The following is a 9,256-nucleotide window of genomic DNA, read 5'->3' on the forward strand; positions in this document are numbered from 1 at the left end:
CGTCACAGGGGCACCAATCCTGCAACACCTCGGGCTAACGTTCGAGGGCGCTGAGCATCCCCAGCTCCCACTGACTGATATTCAGCCCCAACGTTCCTCTTCTTTATTTCCTCCTCTCGCCCTTTGGGTGTTCCCTGTTTACTGTGCTCAATAATCCCTTTCCTTCCTTGGGGTTTACACCCTTCAGATACGAGCAGCATTTCCTCATGCCCACCCACCCCACTTTAGACTTCCCTTAGCCCAGTTCTATGTATTGAACCACATTTCCAGTCTTTCCTCAGAGACCAGACCCCCTCCAGCCTCCGGATTAATTTTGTTCCTCTTCTCAGAGCTCCCTCCAATTCTTTACTATCTTTTGTTCGGGGGTTTATGCCTTCACCCACTTACTTCCCTGGTCCTTCTCGCATGAACAGAGAGCAACAATACCCAAAGTCCAAAGGTGCAAACAATTCGATGTTTATTGGGGTGAACTTCCAGCAAGCATGATTCCAGTTTCCTTCCTTCGTGTCCCCCTTCCCAGCTCTGACACCACAGAGCCTTACGCCTGTGCCCCTGTTCCCATTTCCCCCTTCGCAAAACATGATTCCAATTTCCCCACCCCCATTCCCTGTTCCCATTTCTCCCCCACACAGCCACCCACTTCCTGATTAACTGCAGACTATATAGTAAAACTTCAGTTCTGCTTAGCTATACCTTAACCAATCATTTGACTGAAATTTAATTAACCAATCTGAACATATTGTAACATGATTATTTAACCAATTATATCCCACCATCTTAATTAGTTTACACCCAGCAAAATTAATTATACAGCAGACAGAAACAATCACAGAACCAGACAGAGATGATACAGACAAACAATGGCAAAGTGGGAACTATAATGACAAAACAATAGAGAAGTGAGGATTTCACATTCCAGCTATTGATAAGTGAGTTCTTGCCCTGTTCCTTCCAGCACAGTTAAAGGTGTACAATCTCTAATGAGCCTCGGGTTTTTAATTAGGGAGACTGTAGCTAAGTCAGCTATTTTCCCTTAACCTTTGTATGTCCATGTCTACCCTTGTGGCTGGTTGTATTTGTGTTGTTGCCTTCTGGGCAGCTTGCCCACGGGGCCTCATGTGAATAGAGTGCCTACAGGACATGCATACAGAGCTACACCCTCAGCAACCTCCTCTGGGACACCCTGGCCTAGGGCAGCGAGCTGGAAGGCTAGCCAGACCAGTTACCCCTGCAGAGCTGGGGAGCCGGGAATCACTGTTCTAGACACAGTGATTCCCGGGCTGCTTCCCCTTGCTACCAAGAGGCAAAAACAACGCTGAGCCACCACTAAAGAAATATTGTGTTTGAAAACTTCTCCTTTTGCCTGAAGCTCTGCTGGCAAAAGCAAAGCCAAGCCAGTGCTGCGGCTCGTGCCTGAAGCTTTAGTCTCCGGGCTCTTGTTGATGCTCCCATGAGATGTGCTGCTAACACCCTGTGCAAGAACTAAACTCGGAAGAGGGGATTAGTCGTGCAAGCTGCACATCACTGAATGGAATGAACAGGCTGAGTCAATCGGGCATTACATGTCTCCAGTCCTGGCCTTTATTTTCATTCAACCCCAAATCGACATTTCCGTGAAAGGTACAAAACAGTCATTGCGACATTACAAACAAAATTAGTTTTGCCTTTCGTACAGAATCTTTACAGGAGACCAGAAAATCGCCATTTTAGGAACAGCAGCTGCAGTTCCTGGATGCTGGAGCTTTGCAGACACAGCTCTTGGCACAATGATTGCATCCGGCTGGGCAACAGGAGCAACAGCCTGAAAAGATAAAAATCAAGACACGATTATTGGAGAGGCCAGACAACAAAAAATAAAAACAACCCTCCCCCGTAAGAGCTGAAGGAAGTTCAACATGGATGAGACAAGGAGCAAAACCATGCCGTGAACTGTACTTTATAAAATATTAAAACATCTCAGTTGTACTGTTAATACATATTCCTCACAGAGGCCACATAAAAGTCAAGATTGGACAGTCCTGAGTCCTTTCCCACCTTGATATAGGTCAGAATCCTTTATCTGACCCAAGGGTTTTGTTAAGAACACTCAGCGTAGGAACAAGAAACAACTGGTTGGCGCTGGAAAGAACAGAAGAAGTTTTTAGGAATTATTCTTAGGGAAAGGACACCGATTCCACCTTTCAGGCCCACACTTGGAAAGTAAGTATACAGTTTAACAACAGACGCCCTGCTTCAGCAAAGCACCTGCTTATTGTCAAGCATAGGCTTAAATCCATCCCCAGTCAGCAAAGCATAGAATCATAGAATCATAGAATATAAGGGTTGGAAGGGACCCCAGAAGGTCATCTAGTCCAACCCCCTGCTCGAAGCAGGACCAATTCCCAGTTAAATCATCCCAGCCAGGGCTTTGTCAAGCCTGACCTTAAAAACCTCTAAGGAAGGAGATTCTACCACCTCCCTAGGTAACGCATTCCAGTGTTTCACCACCCTCTTAGTGAAAAAGTTTTTCCTAATATCCAATCTAAACCTCCCCCACTGCAGCTTGAGACCATTACTCCTCGTTCTGTCATCTGCTACCATTGAGAACAGTCTAGAGCCATCCTCTTTGGAACCCCCTTTCAGGTAGTTGAAAGCAGCTATCAAATCCCCCCTCATTCTTCTCTTCTGCAGGCTAAACAATCCCAGCTCCCTCAGCCTCTCCTCATAACTCATGTGTTCCAGACCCCTAATCATTTTTGTTGCCCTTCGCTGGACTCTCTCCAATTTATCCACATCCTTCTTGAAGTGTGGGGCCCAAAACTGGACACAGTACTCCAGATGAGGCCTCACCAATGTCGAATAGAGGGGAACGATCACGTCCCTCGATCTGCTCGCTATGCCCCTACTTATACATCCCAAAATGCCATTGGCCTTCTTGGCAACAAGGGCACACTGCTGACTCATATCCAGCTTCTCGTCCACTGTCACCCCTAGATCCTTTTCCGCAGAACTGCTGCCTAGCCATTCGGTCCCTAGTCTGTAGCTGTGCATTGGGTTCTTCCGTCCTAAGTGCAGGACCCTGCACTTATCCTTATTGAACCTCATCAGATTTCTTTTGGCCCAATCCTCCAATTTGTCTAGGTCTTTCTGTATCCTATCCCTCCCCTCCAGCGTATCTACCACTCCTCCCAGTTTAGTATCATCCGCAAATTTGCTGAGAGTGCAATCCACACCATCCTCCAGATCATTTATGAAGATATTGAACAAAACCGGCCCCAGGACCGACCCTTGGGGCACTCCACTTGATACCGGCTGCCAACTAGACATGGAGCCATTGATAACTACCCGTTGAGCCCGACAATCTAGCCAGCTTTCTACCCACCTTGTAGTGCATTCATCCAGCCCATACTTCCTTAACTTGCTGACAAGAATACTGTGGGAGACCGTGTCAAAAGCTTTGCTAAAGTCAAGAAACAATACATCCACTGCTTTCCCTTCATCCAGAGAACCAGTAATCTCATCATAAAAGGCGATTAGATTAGTCAGGCATGACCTTCCCTTGGTGAATCCATGCTGGCTGTTCCTGATCACTTTCCTCTCATGCAAGTGCTTCAGGATTGATTCTTTGAGGACCTGCTCCATGATTTTTCCAGGGACTGAAGTGAGGCTGACTGGCCTGTAGTTCCCAGGATCCTCCTTCTTCCCTTTTTTAAAGATTGGCACTACATTAGCCTTTTTCCAGTCATCCGGGACTTCCCCAGTTCGCCACGAGTTTTCAAAGATAATGGCCAATGGCTCTGCAATCACAGCCGCCAGTTCCTTCAGCACTCTCGGGTGCAACTCGTCCGGCCCCATGGACTTGTGCACGTCCAGCTTTTCTAAATAGTCCCTAACCACCTCTATCTCCACAGAGGGCTGTCCATCTCTTCCCCATTTTGTGATGCCCAGCGTAGCAGCCTGGGAGCTAACCTTGTTAGTGAAAACAGAGGCAAAAAAAGCATTGAGTACATTAGCTTTTTCCACATCCTCTGTCACTAGTTTGCCTCCCTCATTCAGTAAGGGGCCCACACATTCCTTGGCTTTCTTCTTGTTGCCAACATACCTGAAGAAACCCTTCTTGTTACTCTTGACATCTCTGGCTAGCTGCATCTCCAGGTGCGATTTGGCCCTCCTGATATCATTCCTACATGCCCGAGCAATATTTTTATACTCTTCCCTGGTCATATGTCCAACCTTCCACTTCTTGTAAGCTTCTTTTTTATGTTTAAGATCCACTAAGATTTCACCATTAAGCCAAGCTGGTCGCCTGCCATATTTACTATTCTTTCGACTCATCGGGATGGTTTGTCCCTGTAACCTCAACAGGGATTCCTTGAAATACAGCCAGCTCTCCTGGACTCCTTTCCCCTTCAAGTTAGTCCCCCAGGGGATCCTGGCCATCCGTTCCCTGAGGGAGTCGAAGTCTGCTTTCCTGAAGTCCAGGGTCCGTATCGTGCTGCTTACCTTTCTTCCCTGTGTCAGGATCCTGAACTCAACCAACTCATGGTCACAGCCTCCCAGATTCCCATCCACTTTTCCCATCCACAAAGCACTTGCGGCCTGATCCCAAGATCCCACCGAAATGAGAGGCAAGACTCACCTTCCCTTTGACGGGCTTTGCAGCAGGCCCACAAAGCACAGCCCTAACTCCCCCAGGCTACAACTTGAGCAGACGCTTAATGGTTCTGCTACATCGGGGCCAGAAATTCCAGCTTCTGTTCTCCAGGCTCCACGCTGCTGCAGGGAGCCAGTGACAAACCCTCGTTCGTCGCAGGCTCAGACAGGCGGGCAACTCGCTTGTGGAGGAAACATTTTTAAGGGGGGGGGGGGATACTCACTCTTTTTGCAAGAGGTGCACCTGCAATTTGTGCACTGGCAGGAGTCAGCGCAGGTACACGAGCCACCTGGTGGACAAAGGGGGGGGGGGGGGGAATGAGCATCACGGCTGGACTAAAACCGAGAGGACGATCAGCGGCAAGGGGAGAATTTTGTCCCCAGCATGGCAAAAGAAGCCCGGGCCATCTGAGCCGGGGAGCTCGGTTTGCAGGCTCCCGCCGCAGAGATTTCACAGAGCCGGAGCCGTCCCGGGCGCAGGGATCGTTCCCCTTCCCCGGCAAGGGGGGGGGCTGTTTCCCAGCGAGGGGGGAGCAGCCCCCGAAGGCCCCGCAGCAGCTCGGAGCAGGGTCCGTGCGGCTCCGCCGCGGGACGAGTCACTCACCGGCCGCGCAAGGGCAGTCCTGGGGATCCATCGCTCTCCGGCTTGCGGCGGTCGCTGCTCAGCCAGGCGGAGGGGAGGAGACGAGGCTTGGAGCGGAGCTGCCCGACGCCTCCCATTTATCCCGGCGGAGGCGTGGGAGCGAGCGCAAAACCCCCGCCCCGCCGCCCTGCACACTGAATGCCCTGTAAACCCTGCATAGGACTGAAACCACTTCAAGCCAGGGGGGGTGGCAGCCCCCCAAGCACCCCTATTTCCAGCACCCGTGGGAACCCTAGAGCTGTCTGAGCAGAGCCTGCCCCCCAGGCCCTCTAGTGCCATGGTCCCGATGAGGGAAATAAAATAACCATCACATTAAGGATACGCGTTGCACTCACCGCCCTGGGGTCTATGCGGGAATCGCACCGTGTCCCGCACTCGGGGCGGGGGGGGGCGGGGGTTGCTCTCAGCGCCCTGGGGTGGGTCTGTGCGGGAATCGCACCGTGTCCCGCACTGCGGCGGCTTTTGCGCTCCGCGCCGGGGCCCGGCAGGGGACAGCGCCCTGCAATGCGCTCGGGGAGAGCGGGCTGCACTCGGCGCCCGGGGCTGTGTCTTGCACTCGGGACTCGGGCGTTTCCACTCCGCGCCCGGGTCTGTGCGGGGACAGCACCAGGCAACGCAGTGTGTGTGGGGGGGGGAGGGACGTTTGCACACGGCGCCCTGCTGTGTGCGGGGCTAGCCCCACGCAATGCGCTCCGGGGGCTCTGCGCGCGGCGCTGTGCGGGGCGCCCCGGGCCTTGTGCAGTCACGCAGCGCGGCTCTGGGCGGCGATAGGAGCCGGCCGCAGCCCCCGGCTCTGCTCGCTGCTTCGGGGCCCGTGTGCAGGGCGGCGAGGCGGGGGTTTTGCGCTCGCTCCCACGCCTCCGCCGGGATAAATGGGAGGCGTCGGGCAGCTCCGCTCCAAGCCTCGTCTCCTCCCCTCCGCCTGGCTGAGCAGCGACCGCCGCAAGCCGGAGAGCGATGGATCCCCAGGACTGCCCTTGCGCTGCCGGTGAGTGACTCGTCCCGCGGCGGAGCCGCACGGACCCTGCTCCGAGCTGCTGCGGGGCCTTCGGGGGCTGCTCCCCCCTCGCTGGGAAACAGCCCCCCCCTTGCCGGGGAAGGGGAACGATCCCTGCGCCCGCGACGGCTCCGGCTCTGTGAAATCTCTGCGGCGGGAGCCTGCAAACCGAGCTCCCCGGCTCAGATGGCCCGGGCTTCTTTTGCCATGCTGGGGACAAAATTCTCCCCTTGCCGCTGATCGTCCTCTCGGTTTTAGTCCAGCCGTGATGCTCATTCCCCCCCCCCCCCTTTGTCCACCAGGTGGCTCGTGTACCTGCGCTGACTCCTGCCAGTGCACAAATTGCAGGTGCACCTCTTGCAAAAAGAGTGAGTATCCCCCCCCCCCTTAAAAATGTTTCCTCCACAAGCGAGTTGCCCGCCTGTCTGAGCCTGCGACGAACGAGGGTTTGTCACTGGCTCCCTGCAGCAGCGTGGAGCCTGGAGAACAGAAGCTGGAATTTCTGGCCCCGATGTAGCAGAACCATTAAGCGTCTGCTCAAGTTGTAGCCTGGGGGAGTTAGGGCTGTGCTTTGTGGGCCTGCTGCAAAGCCCGTCAAAGGGAAGGTGAGTCTTGCCTCTCATTTCGGTGGGATCTTGGGATCAGGCCGCAAGTGCTTTGCTGACTGGGGATGGATTTAAGCCTATGCTTGACAATAAGCAGGTGCTTTGCTGAAGCAGGGCGTCTGTTGTTAAACTGTATACTTACTTTCCAAGTGTGGGCCTGAAAGGTGGAATCGGTGTCCTTTCCCTAAGAATAATTCCTAAAAACTTCTTCTGTTCTTTCCAGCGCCAACCAGTTGTTTCTTGTTCCTACGCTGAGTGTTCTTAACAAAACCCTTGGGTCAGATAAAGGATTCTGACCTATATCAAGGTGGGAAAGGACTCAGGACTGTCCAATCTTGACTTTTATGTGGCCTCTGTGAGGAATATGTATTAACAGTACAACTGAGATGTTTTAATATTTTATAAAGTACAGTTCACGGCATGGTTTTGCTCCTTGTCTCATCCATGTTGAACTTCCTTCAGCTCTTACGGGGGAGGGTTGTTTTTATTTTTTGTTGTCTGGCCTCTCCAATAATCGTGTCTTGATTTTTATCTTTTCAGGCTGTTGCTCCTGTTGCCCAGCCGGATGCAATCATTGTGCCAAGAGCTGTGTCTGCAAAGCTCCAGCATCCAGGAACTGCAGCTGCTGTTCCTAAAATGGCGATTTTCTGGTCTCCTGTAAAGATTCTGTACGAAAGGCAAAACTAATTTTGTTTGTAATGTCGCAATGACTGTTTTGTACCTTTCACGGAAATGTCGATTTGGGGTTGAATGAAAATAAAGGCCAGGACTGGAGACATGTAATGCCCGATTGACTCAGCCTGTTCATTCCATTCAGTGATGTGCAGCTTGCACGACTAATCCCCTCTTCCGAGTTTAGTTCTTGCACAGGGTGTTAGCAGCACATCTCATGGGAGCATCAACAAGAGCCCGGAGACTAAAGCTTCAGGCACGAGCCGCAGCACTGGCTTGGCTTTGCTTTTGCCAGCAGAGCTTCAGGCAAAAGGAGAAGTTTTCAAACACAATATTTCTTTAGTGGTGGCTCAGCGTTGTTTTTGCCTCTTGGTAGCAAGGGGAAGCAGCCCGGGAATCACTGTGTCTAGAACAGTGATTCCCGGCTCCCCAGCTCTGCAGGGGTAACTGGTCTGGCTAGCCTTCCAGCTCGCTGCCCTAGGCCAGGGTGTCCCAGAGGAGGTTGCTGAGGGTGTAGCTCTGTATGCATGTCCTGTAGGCACTCTATTCACATGAGGCCCCGTGGGCAAGCTGCCCAGAAGGCAACAACACAAATACAACCAGCCACAAGGGTAGACATGGACATACAAAGGTTAAGGGAAAATAGCTGACTTAGCTACAGTCTCCCTAATTAAAAACCCGAGGCTCATTAGAGATTGTACACCTTTAACTGTGCTGGAAGGAACAGGGCTTAATGGCCCCTAGATCATCATATCAGGGCTTCTTGGCTTCCTGGTTGCTTGTCTGGGGCTTGCAGCCTCCCTGGGGGTTGCACGGGTACCCGTTTATCAGCAGTGGGAGTCATAAAATAAAATGACACAGCAAGTAGTTACCGTAGCCAGAGGAAAAGCCGTTCCCAAGGGCTGGTTTTTTACCGACATGGGAGAAATTACTTTGAGAACGAGAGGGGAGCTAGCTGAGAATGAGTGACCATGTGCAACGGCAAGGAATTGGAGGAGGGAGCAGGGCAGCACAAGGATATGAGATTTCACTGGGAGGAAGGATAAAAATCTACCACTTTAGAAAATGGCCAGCTAAAGAGTGTGCAGTGCTCAGATGCTCCAATAATGGGGTCCATAAAAGTACGTAAGATAAATAGAGCTTGAGCCCTGATGCTGCAGCAAAGAAGGCCTATGTCATTTTGGACTCCACATGTGGAGGGAGGCCGGGGCCTCCTTGCCTCCTCTGGGGCACTAGGAGTCTCTTGGGAAGCCACATTGTTGATTGTTGCTTGCATAGAATCATAGAATCATAGAATATAAGGGTTGGAAGGGACCCCAGAAGGTCATCTAGTCCAACCCCCTGCTCGAAGCAGGACCAATTCCCAGTTAAATCATCCCAGCCAGGGCTTTGTCAAGCCTGACCTTAAAAACCTCTAAGGAAGGAGATTCTACCACCTCCCTAGGTAACGCATTCCAGTGTTTCACCACCCTCTTAGTGAAAAAGTTTTTCCTAATATCCAATCTAAACCTCCCCCACTGCAGCTTGAGACCATTACTCCTCGTTCTGTCATCTGCTACCATTGAGAACAGTCTAGAGCCATCCTCTTTGGAACCCCCTTTCAGGTAGTTGAAAGCAGCTATCAAATCCCCCTCATTCTTCTCTTCTGCAGGCTAAACAATCCCAGCTCCCTCAGCCTCTCCTCATAACTCATGTGTTCCAGACCCC

General features: G+C 52.0%; 2 long non-coding RNA genes across 2 annotated transcripts; one reads left to right on the top strand and one right to left on the bottom strand.

Moving 5' to 3' along the window:
* Positions 1-1,558: 1,558 nt before the first annotated feature.
* LOC142070903 (uncharacterized) lies at positions 1,559-5,680 on the bottom strand. The gene is made up of 2 exons (XR_012666823.1): positions 5,237-5,680; positions 1,559-1,801 (listed from the first exon to the last, which is right to left on the bottom strand). It is a non-coding gene; the product is annotated as an uncharacterized LOC142070903 (long non-coding RNA).
* Positions 5,681-6,080: 400 nt separating this feature from the next.
* LOC142070904 (uncharacterized) lies at positions 6,081-7,660 on the top strand. The gene is made up of 2 exons (XR_012666824.1): positions 6,081-6,263; positions 7,418-7,660. It is a non-coding gene; the product is annotated as an uncharacterized LOC142070904 (long non-coding RNA).
* Positions 7,661-9,256: the final 1,596 nt, after the last annotated feature.

Source organism: Caretta caretta, chromosome 2 (assembly GCF_965140235.1).
Source record: "Caretta caretta isolate rCarCar2 chromosome 2, rCarCar1.hap1, whole genome shotgun sequence".
NCBI lineage: Eukaryota > Metazoa > Chordata > Testudines > Cheloniidae > Caretta > Caretta caretta.